General features: G+C 39.9%; 1 protein-coding gene and 1 non-coding gene across 14 annotated transcripts in view; one reads left to right on the top strand and one right to left on the bottom strand.

The window, feature by feature from the left end:
* The window catches only part of Dock3 (dedicator of cytokinesis 3), a 377571-nt gene that overhangs the window by 15315 nt on the left and 345272 nt on the right, over positions 1 to 16984 (top strand). The window lies entirely within an intron of this gene.
* Positions 14744 to 14816, bottom strand: Trnak-cuu (transfer RNA lysine (anticodon CUU)). Its single transcript has one exon. It is a non-coding gene; the product is annotated as a tRNA-Lys (tRNA).

Below are 16984 nucleotides of genomic sequence, written 5' to 3'. Positions count from 1 at the left end.
CAGGTGCATCAGTATTCAGTGTGTATATGTTTAAAATTGTAATGTCCTCTTGATTGATCATTCTCAATCTTGAATCAGTATGAAGGGACCTCTGAAAAATCCCTAATTTTCTAATTTTTTTTTTGGAAAAAAAAGTAATTTTAATTTGAAATTATTTTAAGTTTAAATAAAATAATTTTAATTTGAAGTCCATTTTGTCAGATTGTTAGAATTGCTATACATGCTTACTTTGTAGTGTTATTAGTTTAGAATATTTATTTATTCTTTTACCTCAAGATTGTATTTGGCTTTGCCAGTGAGATATCTCTTGCAACAACACTTAGATGGATCTCAGTTTGTTTATATATTTGTGTCTCCTATGTAGACCAGGCTGGCCTTGAATTCAAGAGACCTATGCCCCTTTCCCTCCCAAATGCTGGGATTAAAGGTGTGTGCCACCATGCCCAGTGGAACCTGTTTTTTAAACCCATTCTGTTAGTCAGTGCCTTTTGATTAAAGAATTAAGAACATTAACATTCAGGGTTTTTATTGGAAGGTGAAATTCATCCCTGTCCTTTTGTTGTTTTAGTACTGTTTACTGCTTCCTTGTCTTTATTGGCTTATTTATGATTCCAGTGCATCCCTCCACTCCTGTAGGCTTGTGGATGTGTTTATCTTTCACTTTTGTGTCTGTGATTCCTTCAGGTATCTTCTGTAGTGCTAGCTTAGTTGTCAGGAATTTCTTTAGTTTGTAATTATGGAAAAGTTTTGCTTTTCTCTTTCAGTGATAAAGAATAGCTTTACTGGATGTACTAATCTAGATTGACAGTTATTGTCAAGTCATTCAGAGGTTGAAATGTGTCATCCTATGCCCTCTTGGCTTTTAGGTTTCTATTGAGGAATGTTCTGTTACTTTGATGGTTCACTTTTATATTTGAATTGGTGCTTTTCTTTTGCAGTTTTCATTCAATAAACTATTTGTTTTGTATATTTTGCTTTGATGGTTAATATTGTCATTTTGACAGTATCCAGAATTACCTTGGCGACAAGATTCTGGGCTATGTGTGAGGGAGTTTCTAGATTGGGTTTACTTGAGTTGGGAAGACACATCCTTATTTTTGTGTAGTGCCATTTCATGGGCTGGGTTCTTAGACCAAATAAAAAGAGGAAAGTGAGGTGAGCAATGGCTTTGATGTATCTCTGCTTCCTGACTGCAAATGCAGTGTGCCAGCTACCTCATGATGATGACTTCCCTGAACTGATGGAGTGTACTCTCAAACTAAACTAGAGTAGCTCTTCCTTAAGTTAGTGTTGTAGTTTTAATTCTTTTATACTAAAATGCTCTGACAAAAAGCAATTTAAGGTAGAGAGGGTTTATTTTATCTTACAAGTTTGAATTACAGTCCATTATTTTAGAGAAGTCAAAGTGGCAGAAATTCACATCATAGCTCTAGTCAAGAAGATAGAGAGATATTACTGCATGCATGCTGCCTGCTTGCTTATGCTTTGCTCAGTTTCTCCACTTTTACACAGTTCAGGACCTCCTACCTAGGGAATGATGCCACCCATAGTGGGCTGGGTCTTCCCACATTAAATTAATTAAGACAATCCACTACAGACATACCTACAGTCAATCCAATGTTGACAGCCTCTCAGTGAGAATTTCTTACCAGGTGATTCTACGTTGTGTCAGGTTGACAAAGTTAGCCATAGTTGGTTTTGTGAGGTATTTTGTCACAGCAATTAGAAAACTGTTTTAGCAGCAATATAGCATGGGGAAATTATTTTCTAGTCTTATTTGGTGTTCTAAATGCCTCATAGGTCTGGATGTCTTGTCTCTTTTCCTAAGTTTTGAAAGTTTTCTGCAAATGATTTTATTTAATATGTTTCTGTGCATTCTCCTTCAATGCCTACGAAACATTTGACCTTTTAATAGTGTCCTATAGATCTCATACATTTGGTTCATACTTTGTTATTAATTTTAATATTTGCTTATGTTTGAATGTTCTAATTCTTCTTACTTCAAGCCCTGATATTTGGTACTGTTTCCTACTTGATTCATTCTCTTGGAAGGCTTTCACTGAGTTTTTTGTCTTTTTGAACTTTAATATATCAATAAGATTTTTCTAGTATTTTTATCTCTTTATTGAAATCCATTCTCATGTCTTGTATTTGTATCGAAGCTTTTTGGCTTCTGTAATTATTAGTAAATTATAAGTATTTTACTTTTTTTTGTTTCTCAAGGCAGGGTTTCTTTGTGTAGCTTTGGAGTCTGTCCTAGAACTCGCTCTGTAGACCATGCTGGCTTCGAACTCAGAGATCTACCTGCCTCTGCTTCCCAAGTGCTGGGATTAAAGGCATGTGCCACCACCGCCCAGCAAGTATTTTACATTTTATTTATTTACTTTTGTATGCATATGTTTGTGGGCATGCATTTGCCATTGTGTGCATGTGGAAGTCAGAAGACTACTTAAAGGAGTTGGTTCTCCCTTTACACCATGAGCATTCCAGGGATCAAACTCAGATCGTCAGGCTTGATGACAAGCACCTATTCCTACTGAGTTGTCTGATTTCATCTAGGAATTAAAAAAAAGCTTTGTTTTATTTTTAAACAGAGAGAGAGAGAGAGAGAGAGAGAGAGAGAGAGAGAGAGAGAGAGAGAGAGTGTGTGTGTGTGTGTGTGTGTGTGTGTGTGTGTGTGTGTGTGTGTGTGTAATGCTCACAAATGCCAGAAGCATTGGATCCTACTGGAGCTAGAGTAATTGTGAACTGTCTGAAGTGGGGTGCTGGGAACCAGACTTGGGTCCACTGTAAGAATTGTATATGCTCTTAACTACTGAATCATCTCTCTAGTCCCCAATTCCAGTACTTTTTTATATTCTTCATGATTTCTTCAGTGACCTACTGGCCATTCAAGAGTACATTGTTTAATCTCCAAATATTTGTTTACTTTCTGTAATTTCTCTTATTATTGGTTTCTAGTTTTCTTCAATTATCTGATTAAACAAATTATTTTCAACATTTTCTATTTGTTAAGAAGTGCTTTAAAGGAGTGCAGAATGGTTCCATGGTTAAGATCACTTCTTGTTCTTACAGAGGACCTGGTTTTGGTTCCCAGCACCCACATGGTGGTTCATAACTATCTACAACTCCAGTTCCAGGGGATCTGTTGCCTTTTTCTGGTCTCTGGGCACTGCATATATGTAGTTCACATATAAACATATAGGCAAAACACTCAATACATAAAATAAAAATAAATTAATTAATTTATTAGCCAAGTGGTGCATGCCTGGTAAGATTAATCCAGCACTCCAAAGGGAGAAGCAGGCAGATCTGTGAGTTAAAGGCCAGCTTTATGGACTAGAATAAAATCTATTTTAAAGAAGATACCACAGGCTTCTGAGATGTGTATTCTGTACACAATGGGTGTGGTTTTTTTTAACCAGTTACTTTTCTATTGCTGTAAAGAGACACCATCGCCAAGACAACTCTTATAAAAGAAAGCATTTAATTGGTAGCCTGCTTACAATTTCAGAGTGTTGTCATTGATCATCATGGCAGGAAGCAGACAGGCATTGCACTAAAGGAGTATCTGAAAGCTTTACATTATGATCTGCCAGGCAGCAAAGAGACACAGGAACTCTCTCTCTCAAACACACACACACACACACACACACACACACACACACACACACACACACACACACACAAAATGGGTCTAGTATGGGCTTTTGAAACCATAAAGCTCACTCCTGGTGACACACCTCTAACAAGGACACACCTCTAATCCTTCCTAAACAGTTCTGTCAACTGGGGACCAAGGATTCAAGCACAGGAGCCTGTGGGGGCCATTCTCATTCAAACTGCCATGTCAGTGAAGCATGTTTCTTGATAACAGCCAGTTGGATCTTGTTTTTAGTGCAGTCACTCAGTCTGCATCAGTAAATTGAGGCCATTTACATTTGGGGGTTATTATTGAGAGATGCTTACTAATTTTAGTCTTGTTGGCTTGTTTTTGGTTGTTTTCTTTCTCCCCTTAGTGTTAGGAGTTTGCTAGTTGACTGTGTTGGACATAATAGATTCCTTCCTCTTTGTTCATCTCTCAGATTTATTCTTTTCCTCATGCTTGTGATTGAGACTGTTCTTACTTCTCTGTGCATAGTTTTCCTTTAAGAGTCTTGCAGTGTTGACTTGTTATTCATGAACTGCCTTAGTGCTGGTTGTTAGATGTACTTTATTTCTCTGTAGCATGAATCCTAATTGGTCTTAATAAAAACCCAGAGCCAGATATTGGTGTAAATGCTGAAAGATCAGAGAGACAAAGGAACAAACCATGGCCACCTCTTACCTCTCCAACTCCTTAAGCCGAAAGGACTGAGCTCCTTTCTCCTCCTGCCCTATATTCTTTGCCCAGCCACATCACTTCCTGTCTCAACCTCCCTAGTGCTGGGATTAAAGGCATGTGTGCCTCCCAAGTACTGGGGGCAAAGGCATGAGATCCCAAGTGCTGGGATTAAAGGTGTGTGCCATCATTGCCTGGCCTCTATGGCTAACTAGTGGCTGGCTTTGCCCCCTGATCTTCAGGAAAGCTTTACTTGTTAGGTCATACACAAAATATCACTTTTCTCCATTTTTAAAAATTATTTTGGTTTTTTGAGACAGGGTTTCTCTGTGTAGCCCTGATTGTCCTAGAACTTGCTTTGTAGACCAGGCTGACCTCACACTCAGAGATCCACTTGCCTCTGCCTTTCCAGTGCTGGGATTAAAGGTGTGTGCCACTACTGCCAGACTTTCATAAATTTTAAATGATGGCTTTTCTGGTTATAGTAATCTTGGATGGCAGTTACTTTTAGGGATTGATATACATTGTTGCTTTTTGTAACTTTAGGTTATCAATGATGGTCTGATATTCTTATTTGCCTTTGTGAGCTAGTGTTTTTCTTTACATATTTAAATATTGTTTATTTTCTGTTTCTGACATTTTGACTATAATATGTTGTAGAGAAGTTCTCTGATCATGTCTTTGGGGTTCTAATTTCCTCTTGTATTTGGGTGACCATTCTTTTCCTAGATTTGGGAATTTTTCTGCTCTAATTTTATTAAATAGATGTTTCATGCCTTTAGATTTCTCAAGAATGATAAAGTTCAAGAGCAAAATTAAGTAAATTGTATTTAGGAGAATGAAAATTAAAGACTTGTTTTGTTTATATAGAACCAATAAGATAAAGTCAAAATGCTATTCACAGTATAATTGAAAGAAAAATGAACACAGGGTATGAGAGGAAAAAGGAAAGTAAAATGGTAATGGAAAATGGATTTCTCAGTAATAAAAAATTTATAAACAGAATTAGAATATATGATGACAAGAATATTTCTATTTTTTTAAATCTCAATTTGTTTTCATCCATGTTGCTGACTTTCATTTATATTGTTGATTTTCTCCTCCATTTTGCTAACTCTCCTCTGTTGTTTTCTGTGTGTTGTATTGAATTTATCTGCTTTCGTGTAACATTCTATTTGAGGTCATTTACCATTAAATTTTTTTAGATTATTTTATGTGTATGAGTGTTTTACCTGCATGTATGTGCACCACTTGTGTGCCTGGTGCCTGCAGAGGTCAGAAGAGGGTGTTAGATCAATGTGTCATTCACTTTTCTCAGCATGGTTCAGGTGTCCTATCACTACCTTTGTAAATTTAAAATTCTTATTGTGGAAAAGTGTTTTTTTCTTCTTACCCAGAAATCTGTATTTCTTTATGATTCAGATTTGGTAGGTCAGTTTTTAGGACCATTTTCTTATTTCTTCTGAGTTATAAAATGTGTTGGTCTGTAAGTTTTCTAACAGTTTCTTATGGACCTTTTGCATTTTTGTGGTTCCAGTTATGTCTCATATTTCATATTTAATTATATGAAAATTATATGAAGAGTGTGCTTTCTTCTTGGTCTGTTTTTCTTTTCAAAAAGCCAAATGTTATTTCCATTTGATTCTTTTCTATTTTCTAGTCTGTTTTATTTTTGCTCTTATCTTTTTCTTTTCTGCTGATTTTGAGTTTAGTTTGTACTTGCTTTTCCAACTTTAAGTTTTTTATTTTTAGATTTATTGTTTTTACTATTTTTTTTATGTGTATGACTGTTTCACCTGCATGTACGTCTGTGCTCCACATGCATACTTGGTGCCTGAGGAGGTGGTGAACCTCCATATGGGTGCTGGGAATTGAACCTGGGTCCTTCATAACAAGTGCTCTTAACCACTGAACCAACTCTCCAGCCCCCAACTTTTAAAGGTTTTATCTTCATGTAGGCATCTATTATAAATTTCCCACTTAAAATTATTTGCTTTATCCCATTTTTGTATATTGTGTTTCCGATTTTGTCAAGAAATTTGTAGCACGAATCCTAATTGGTCTTAATAAAAACCCAGAGCCAGATACCGGATAAATGCTGAAAGATCAGAGAGACAAAGGAACAAGCCACAGCCACCTCCTAAAATGCCAACTCCTCAGCTGAAAGGACTGAGCCTCTGCCTCCTCCGGCCCTCTATTCCTTTCTGCCCCCCCCATATCACGTTCCTGTTTCCACCTCCCTAGTGCTGAGTTTAAAGGCATGTGTGCCACCACTGCCTGACTTCTGTGGTTAGCTAGTGGCTAGCTCCACACTCTGATCTCCAGGCAAGCTTTATTTGTTAGAGCACAAACAAAATATCACCACTGAAATTAAATGTGTGTTTGTATACCTGTACCAAGACCCATATGTGGGAAGACCCATATGTGGGAGAAACAGGGCAGTTAGTGTATGTGCGAGGGTTGGTTCTCTCTACCATATGGGTACCAGGTATCCAACCTCAAGTCATCAGGTTTGGTGGCAAGGGCCTTTATCTGCCAAGCAGTTGCACTAGTCCTCAAAAAACCTTTTGATTTTTCTTTCATTTATTCACATAAAATTTTGATTTATGTGGGGCATTTAGAGTTTTGAGTGCGAGCAGCAGGAAATATTAGATAGGATTTATTGCAGAGAATCTTGCGGAGATAAACAGAAAATAAAGGATAGCCTCGAGAGGGCCTGGAACCTTTTCCAATGGGCCCCGACTGTCTCTGCCCCAGGGTTTTTATAGAGACACCAGGGGGTGGAGCAAAAGACCTCCTCCCCCAGCACAGCCAAGTGCAGACCATCTCAGACACCTGCACTCAGGCCGGTGGTCCTAGTCATCCTCTCTGTGGACCTGCTGGGTAAAGCCACGAGGAACCCGAGAAAGGCCTCCCACAGGTCCCCCTTTCTTAATATATAAAAATAACTATTAATGGCTTACAGCAATCTACATAGCTGTTACACCTCCCAATATGGGAGTAGAGGATGATAAAGATGGAATTTCTCTTTTGAATTAGGTCCAAGGTGACTACAGCAGTCTTAGCTGCCTCAAGCCCTTTCTAAACCAAAAACTCTTAAGGCTACTACAAACTTAAAGAATCCCTTAGCTTCATCATTACCATTAACAGGTTAACATAAATATTGCTATACATAGTCACAATTCTCAGTCTTATAACTCAAAGCAAACTCTTAACAGAACCATTTGAATTAGCATATATGGTGCTATATATAGTTAACAATTTTCTCCATCTTACAACTTTAACTCAATCATTTGAATTTTCTTGCTAACAGAACATAGGGAAAAACTTCAGTGTATTCACATCAAACTTAAATATTTCCTTAACTCCACAAAACCAGGGTGCATTAATATCAATAGGCTTCTACAAACAATTCAATCTCATAACCCTTTTCTTTATAATTTTTTAAAAATCTCAAACCTAGTTAGAGGAACCCAAACTTATATAATTCCTACAAACCCATATTGAAAAGCAATATTTTCAGTCTAACCATTAACACTTTGAAAACTTTTAGCAAAACATCCAAAAGCAGTTTCTTAATAAAACTCTTTACACACTTTAAAAGTAGTCTCTTAGTATACCCCATTTGCATTTCTTACTAATAAAACATGACATTAATCCACTCAAACTTTTGAAATTAGACTAAGGAATATTAACTCTCCCCCTTTTCTTTATAATTTAAGCAAACTCTCAAGCATAATTAGAAAATCCAAACTTTTCCATTTAAACAGTTCCATTTGTAACACAAAACCAGTTCTGTAAGTAATTCCATTTTTACATAAACAGTTCCATAAAACAAGTCATGAATCACCAGTTAATAAAGCATATATGCATACACAAAACTGCATCTTGATTCCAGGTAGAAATAAATTTCTTCATTTAAACAGTTCCATTTTTTTTAAAATTTATTTTAATTTATTTTGCAATACAATTCAGTTCTACATATCAGTCACGGATTCCCTTGTTCTCCCCCCTCCCGTCCCCCTCACCTTCCCCCCAACCCCCCCCCCCCCATTCCCATCTCCTCCAGGGCAAAGCCTTCCCCACAGACTGAGGTCAACCTGGTAGACTCAGTCCAGGTAGGTCTAGTCCCCTCCTCCCAGGCCGAGCCAAACAATCCTGCATAGGCCCCAGGTTTCAAACAGCCAACTCATGCAATGAGCACAAGATCTGGGAGGCATCCACAGTGGGACCAAACAGATCAAGCCAATCAACTGTCTCACCCATTCAGAGGGCCTGATCCAGTGGGGACCCCTCAGCCATTGGTTCATAGTTCATGTGTTTCCATTCATTTGGCTATTTGTCCCTGTGCTTTATCCAACCTTGGTCTCAACAATTCTCGCTCATATAAACCCTCCTCATTCTCGCTAATTGGACTCCCAGAGATCCACCCGGGCCCTAGCCATGGATCTCTGCATCCAGATCCCTCAGTAGTTGGATGAGGTTTCTAGCACAACAATTAGGGTGTTTGGCCATCCCATCACCAGAGTAGGTCAGTTCGGGCTGTCTCTCGACCATTGCCAGCAGTCTGTTGTGTGGGTATCTTTGTGGATTTCTGTGGGCCTCTCTAGCACTTTGCTTCTTCCTATTCTCATGTGATCTTCATTTACCATGGTCTCCTATTCCTTGTTCTCCCTCTCTGTTGTTGATCCAGCTGGATCTCCCGCTCCCCCAAGCTCTCTTTCCCTCAACCCTCGCCTTTCATTACCCCCATTCATGTCCAGGCTGTTCATGTAGATCTCCTTCCATTTCTCTGTCATTGGGCGATCCCTGTGTCTTTCTTGGGGTCCTGTTTTCCAGGTAGCCTCCCTGGTGATGTGAGTAGCAGACAAGTCATCCTTGTTTCATGTCTAGTATCCTGCTATGAGTGAGTACCTACCATGTTTGTCTTTCTGAGTCTGGGTTACCTCACTCAGGATGATTTTTTCTAGATCCATCCATTTGTCTGCAAACCTCATGATGTCATTGTTTTTCTCTGCTGAGTAGTATTCCATTGTGTATATGTACCACATTTTGTTTATCCATTCTTCAGTTGAAGGGCATCTGGGTTGTTTCCATGTTCTGGCTATTACAAACAATGCTGATATGAACATAGCTGAACAAGTGCTCTTATGGTGTGGTTGAGCATTTCTTGGGTATATGCCCAAGAGTGGTATAGCTGGATCTTGGGGGAGATTGATTCCCAATTTTCTAAGAAAGCGCCATATTGATTTCCAAAGTGGTTGTACAAGCTTGCATTCCCACCAGCAGTGGAGGAGAGTTCCCCTAGCGCCACATCCTCTCCAGCATAAGGTGTCTTCAGTGTTTTTGATCTTAGCCATTCTGACAGGCGTAAGGTGGTATCTCAGAGTTGTTTTGATTTGCATTTCCCTGATGATTAGGGATGTTGAGTAATTCCTTAAATGTCTTTCGGCCATTTGAGTTTCTTCTGTTAAGAATTCTCTGTTTAGTTCTATAGCCCATTTCTTAATTGGACTGTTGGGCATTTTGATGTCTAATTTCTTGAATTCCTTATATATTCTGGATATCAGTCCTTTGTCAGATGTGGGGTTGGTGAAGATCTTTTCCCATTCTGTAGGCTGTCGCTTTGTCTTGTTGACTGTGTCCTTTGCTCTACAAAAGCTTCTCAGTTTCAAGAGGTCCCATTGATTGATTGTTTCTCTCAGAGTCTGTGCTACTGGTGTTCTATTTAGGAAGTAGTCTCCTATGCCAATGCGTTCAAGACTACTTCCTACTTTCTCTTCTAGCAGGTTCAGAGTAGCTGGATTTATGTTGAGGTCCTTGATCCACTTGGACTTAAGTTTTGTGCACGGTGATAGATATGGATCTATTTGCAGCCTTCTACATGTTGATATCCAGTTTTGCCAGCACCATTTGTTGAAGATGCTTTCTTTTTTCCATTGTGCACTTTTGGCTTCTTTGTCAAAAATTGTATGTTCATAGGTGTGCAGATTAATGTCAGGGTCTTCAATTCGATTCCATTGGTCCACTTGTCGGTTTTTATGCCAGTACCAAGCTGTTTTTATTACTGTAGCTCTATAGTAGAGCTTGAAGTCAGGGATCGTGATGCCTCCAGAAGTTGTGTTATTGTACAGGATTCCTTTGGCTATCCTGGGTTTTTTGTTTTTCCATATGAAGTTGAGTATTATTCTTTCCAGGTCTGTGAAGAATTGTGTTGGTATTTTGATGGGGATTGCATTGAATCTGTAGATTGCTTTTGGTAAGTGCCATTTTTACTATGTTAGTCCTGCCTATCCATGAGCATGGGAGATCTTTCCATTTTCTGACATCTTCAATTTCTTTTTTCAGGGACTTAAAGTTCTTGTCATATAGGTCCTTCACTTGCTTGGTTAGTGTTACCCCAAGGTATTTTATGTCATTTGTGGCTATAGTAAAGGGTGATGTATCTCTGATTTCCTTCTCCGCTTCTTTGTCCATTGTATATAGGAGGGCTACTGATTTTTTTGAGTTGATCTTGTATCCTGCTATGTTGCTGAAGTTGTTTATAAGCTGTATCAGTTCCTTGGTGGAATCTTTGGGGTCGCTCAAGTATACTATCATGTCATCTGCAAATAGGGAAAGCTTGACTTCTTCCTTTCCAATTTGTATCCCCTTAATCTCCTTATGTTGTCTTATTGCTCTGGCTAGAACTTCAAGTACTATATTGAATAAGTATGGGGAGAGTTGACAGCCTTGCCTCGTTCCTGATTTTAGTGGAATTGCTTTGAGTTTCTCTCCATTTAATTTGATGTTGGCTGTTGGCTTGCTGTAAATTGCCTTTATTATGTTTAGGTATGTTCCCTGTATTCCTGATCGCTCCAATACCTTTATCATGAAGGGGTGTTGGATTTTGTCAAATGCCTTTTCTGCATCCAGTGAGATGATCATATGGTTTTTTTCTTTGAGTTTGTTAAACAGTTCCATTTTTAACCCAATTCCAGCAAACAGTTCTAGGTCATTACGATGAATAAACTCAAAATTGTCCCATTGCAATGAAATCTCTATTGTTTATTTCATTTCTTAAGTCTTAAAATTCAAATGATAAATTTTGGTATCAGTCTTCCTAATATTAATAAATCCATAAAAATTTTTGTAGTTTTCTCATTTTAAGTTCAAAAAGGTAAATTTTGGTATCAGGCTTTCACTTTCAAATATGAAGAGACGTTTTACAACCAAAACTTTTTGCTGTTAACAATTTTAGTTCAAGCACGCATCTCTGCAACTTTTATTCTCAAGCCAGAGACTTTTTTTTTAGGTACAGTAGTATTCTAAACCGCACCGTTTTTGATATTAGCTCAGGTTTTTCTGTGTTGCGTCGATTTTCCATGGATCTCAGCTGCGGATGCCTTGTGCTGGTTCTGGCGTCCGCCATTCTTAGCTTCTTAGCTGCTTCTGGAACTTTTGGAAACTGCTCAGACTGCCTGCTTTGCAGTCTGCTAGGACACTAACTTCTGTATCTCAGGTTTTTTCACCATATACATTAAGCATAGATTCACACTTAACATTTACACTTTTTAAACTCACATATAACATTTTTTGCCTTGCAAAGCATTTAGACTCACATTCAACATTTACACTTTTTTACAAACTCACATAACATCTACTTATTTATACTCCTTAAGGAAACTCTAGAACTACTTTAGCAAATATATTTCTTATTACTTATATACTTATATTCATTCCATCTTATTTCTTATTTAAACTTACATTTACAACTAGCATCTTTACTTCTTACAAGCTTATTACTACATGTCTTAAGACTACCTTAGATATTTCTTGCAAGCTTATATTCTTAAAGGAACTCTATAGATCTATTTTACAAACTTATATAGGGCTACCATTAGCATATATTTAACTTAGCAAACACCTAAAGATTTCTTAACAGAGATCTAACAAGAGAATTTTTACAAACTCACATCTTCATCTTTTTCTATTTCTTACTCTTATTATCACTATATCTATTAGATTCTCTTAACTAGACAGGAAGTATGTACATCATATCTAAAGTTTAGAGTTTATAGTCAGCTTTGTTATAAAGCACTGGGATTTAGTGAGTGTTGTTGTTATAGAATTGTGATAGTTGTTGCTAGGGGACTATAACCTTCCCAGGACAAAGTCACACTCCAAAGTTGCCAGTTCTCTCAGCTGTTCCGGAACTGGCAGAGATGCAGTCAGCGGTAAACAGTTTTTAACTAGAGGCTGTCCCTTCACCCAAATTCATAGTAGTTCCCCTAAGTGCTTCAATTTAGACAAACATTTCTATTACAGCAGTACTTTTGGTTTGTTCTACCGAAAAACTTCACTTCACGCTGAGGGTGAAATTACCGTATTTAGCTGCTGTAAAGCTCTTCGCCAAATACTGCACAGCTATTAGGTGATATAAAGTATTTTTCTAAAGAAGCTAGTAAAGCCAAAAGCGGCACAGCTCCGAACTCCATTTCCTCACTGTTTGCATTAACCAGTGACAAAACCTCAGAAACACTGATCGAGCCACTTTCCTTCTGGTTACTTTATAGAAACGTCATTGGAGCTGACCTTCCTTAGTTCCACGCTCCTTACCAGAAGCTCCGGTAAACACCGAGCTTCATTCTCCCCTTGTGAAAAAACACAAACATGTCCTCAACCCCATATTAACACAGGATCGGGACCCTTCCATAATCCCGAGCAGGAACTTTCCATTTCGCATTACCCTCAGCTAAAGGACCAGGAAGATTGGAGTGAGCTCTAATATGGCCTGCAAAACATGGCAGCTTTCTTTTGTGGAATAGCATCTTGGAATTGTTGGAACATTTTGACTTGATTGTTGTTAGTTCCAGTATTTTTACTAATCAAAGGAGTCAAGAGCATAGATGTTCTTTCATGAAACATATCCTTCATTAGCTTACTCAGAAAAAGCATTTTCAGGATTTAGTATTTTCACTTCATTAGCTTTAACTCCTGATATTAGCAGCTGTAATATTTAGCATTGATTTTTATAAGGAACTTTCAGGTGAAGCAACTCTTTTGTAAGACAGCTAGATTTTCTGAAGTTTGTTTCCCATCATCTATAAAGCAGTCATTTCTTTTTTGAATGCCTGTTTCTTATCCCCTTAATTAGATTTGCAAAGGAATTACTCATTGCAGGCAGTTTGTTCAAAAGGCAAAGAATTTTAAATTTCAACATAAGTTTCTTCATATCTAAGACAACGTTCAGTGTATAAACTGCTTTCCCTTGCTTTCTTAAGGATTTTAAAGTGGCTTGTTTGCTTTTTGTCATCCAACTACCGTAAAACTTTGCACAGCTATTAGGGTAAATAAGGCATTTTACCAAGGAGCCCCAAACCGCGAAGCACCTAGTTCTGTATCCTTTCAATTTTTCATTGGAATTGACTTAAACTCTTAGATGATTTTCCTCCTTGTTCTTTTTTTTTTTTTTTTTTGGTTTTTTTTTTCGAGACAGGGTTTCTCTGGGTAGCTTTGCGCCTTTCCTGGAACTCGCTTTGGAGACTAGGCTGGCCTCGAACTCACAGAGATCCGCCTGGCTCTGCCTCCCGAGTGCTGGGATTAAAGGCGTGCGCCACCACCGCCCGGCCCTCCTTGTTCTTTTAAAAGCTGTATTTTAAGTTTACCATGAACGTATTTTCGAGCTGACAAGTGTTTCAGGGCAGTGTCGCCATCTTTAGCGGAAAAACTACCTTTCCCAGAATGCATTTCCCTTATATCAGTCCATAATAGTATCAGTCCCTTATATCAGTTCTTTATATCATTTCCCTTATATCAGTCATTTCCCATATTTTTTTGGGTCTGAGAGTCAGCTGGTTCTCTTACCAGACTTGCTTACAAATTCTTGCCTGGGAGGTTTGAACAAAGTTTTTTGCTTTTGCAATGGGAGATTTGAACAAGCATTTTACATTTTCAGCTTTGGCACGTTGGGAGATTTCTATTCTCTCCTCAACTGGCTTTAACAGGTGTTTCTCCTTCAGACACTGGCCCCAAATCAGAACCGCACCTGCCTCGTTAGCCGGCATTGAGGCTGGCATTTCTGATAGCAACTTTCCTAGGGGCTTGTGTTTGTCTTAGTGAAAAACAAGTGTAGTGGGTAGCCATTCCAGCTTTGATCTGGAAGTTCCAACCCCCATTGAGACTTCGGCAACTGTCACGCCTACAAGGCGGGGCCAAGGGAGGCGCCAGGAGACCCGAGATCTGGATCGGCGGGCGCTCTCTCTGTTGCGGGACCCTGGACTGGAGAGGTGGACTGAGCAGAGCTCCAGAGAACACCGCTGGACTGTGATACACCTTCCCCAGACTCCGCGACCTACCTATTCCTTAATTTGTAAGTTACGCCATTAAATAAATCTCCTTTTAACTACGTGGAGTGGCCTTAATAATTTCACCAATATCTGGCGCCCAACGTGGGGCTCGAACCCACGACCCTGGGATTAAGAGTCCCATGCTCTACCGACTGAGCTAGCCGGGCTGGCGGGAGCCGGGGCCCGCACTCGGGGAGGAGGGGGATCGCCTCACTCACAGCGGTTTTTCGCTGGTCTTGGGGCTAAGCTAGGGAGCTGAGACCGGACTAGCTGCTCCCTTTTTCGGGAATGGAACCGTGTAGGCGTTCCCTGGTTCTATGGAACTTTGTAGGTGGGTTTAGGTACCCGCCAGCCGGGGAGAAGGCTGAGGGCGGGAGCCACCCAGGCCTTTGGAACTTGCCCCACGTGAGCGCCAGATATTGGTGAAATTATTAAGGCCACTCCACGTAGTTAAAAGGAGATTTATTTAATGGCGTAACTTACAAATTAAGGAATAGGTAGGTCGCGGAGTCTGGGGAAGGTGTATCACAGTCCAGCGGTGTTCTCTGGAGCTCTGCTCAGTCCACCTCTCCAGTCCAGGGTCCCGCAACAGAGAGAGCGCCCGCCGATCCAGATCTCGGGTCTCCTGGCGCCTCCCTTGGCCCCGCCTTGTAGGCGTGACAGTTGCCGAAGTCTCAATGGGGGTTGGAACTTCCAGATCAAAGCTGGAATGGCTACCCACTACAAACAAGATCACATACAACAGCTTTTCCATAGCTCCTTCAGAGAGATTTTTCTCCCACTGATCTCATTTTGCTTGTTCCTTCCTTCCCCAGATGCAGAGCTTCAGGTATCTGTCTGTGGCTCTGATCCTCTGCTAGCTGCTTTTGGAGGTAGGGGCTTTTTTTTCTTCCCCCGAATCTGCCTCAAATTCTAGCAGCTTTTCACAGGTCATGTATTTTCTGGGGAGGAATATGTCCCTTCTGTTTCTTCAGAGTCTTTCCCAGACAGTTCCCAGTTTGGTCTCAGTTTATCCCCTCTACCCCAGAAACAGTTTGACACTACAGTGGTGACTTTCCCTGCTCCTGAAGGTAGGGGCTTTTTGTCTGTTTCTGTTTTCGGGGTCTGGTTTGCGTACAGACTGGAAATCTAACAAGGGAGGTTTTTGCCATCTCTAAGCTCACATTAAGACAGGTGTTTTGTTTCATCAGGCCTTCACCTGGCCCAGTCCCCCAGTGGGTTGTGTTTGTCTGGGTGCTCAAGGACAGAGCTTATGCCAGAGGCAATCACCCCTTAGGGCTACACTCCCTCATCTCAGGGAGTCAGTTGAAACAAAGCTTTTCTCAAAGAGATGCTTTCTCTGACAGAAAAAGCTTTACTCCTGGATAGTTCTGTTCTGCCCTGGCTGGGCTCTTTCCCCAGACAGCGTTCTGACTCAGCAGCACAACTGCTTCAGACAGTTCAGCTTTACTGTTTTCCCAGAAAGGTCCTTACTCTGATAGGAAAGCTTTTTCTCAGATTTCTTTTTGCAGCTGTGGACTTATCAACCCGGGACTTGTAGGAAAGTGGACAACTGTGCCGTTCCCACTGGCTTTAGCTTTCTTTGTTCATTGGCAATCTTCCCCTGGGTCCTGCACCTTCCTGCCTCAGCTCTGTGCTCCTGGAAGTTTACATCTGCAGGAACCCTAATATCCCCGAAATGCACTCCAACTCAGACTCTGGCCAGTCGCCTCTGGGTTTTTGCTTGAGGATATAATGCTAACAGTTTGCATTGCTTCAGGGGATCTTTGCATTAGGACGATTAGGAGCACGTTTTCGTTCTGAACAGCTCACTCAGAAACAAAACCATTAATGCCTCAGCTTGGCTGTAACTGAAAAGCTTGGCTTTTTTGCCTTTCTCAGGTAAAGTTTCCTGCCCTTTTGGGCTCTCTGTAGCTCTTCACCCACACTCTCTCAAGCATTTCCCTCAGGGTACTCTGACCAGCTTGAAGAGACAGAGCTTAGAAGAGGTTTTTAGGAACTTGTCCCTGCCTCCTGCATTGCAGGGAGGATTTTTAAAGCTTGAAAGAGAACTTGGAGAGGTTTTGCTGTCTTAAGAGGTTTGTTGTTTTCCCTTAGAGCTAATCACAGGTGGTCCCCATACTAATATCTTCAGGTGATTCTAATTTTTGTCCTGAGAAAGTTAAAGGCTTTAGTTTTTAAGTTTGAGAGCTTTTAGTTTGAGAAAGATTAAGGCTTTTTAGAGAGATTTTTTACCCCCAAGTTTTCCAAGAAAAGCTTTATAGTTTGAGAAAGATTTTTTCCCCCAGAGAGAAAGACCAACTTTTCCAAAAACTTTAACTTTAAACTTTGGCTT

This window comes from Peromyscus californicus, unplaced genomic scaffold (genome assembly GCF_007827085.1).
Source record: "Peromyscus californicus insignis strain IS unplaced genomic scaffold, ASM782708v3 Scaffold_11__1_contigs__length_118956290, whole genome shotgun sequence".
Lineage (NCBI taxonomy): Eukaryota > Metazoa > Chordata > Mammalia > Rodentia > Cricetidae > Peromyscus > Peromyscus californicus.
Note: the sequence above shows the minus strand (reverse complement) of the source record. Positions and strands in the feature narration are given on the sequence as shown.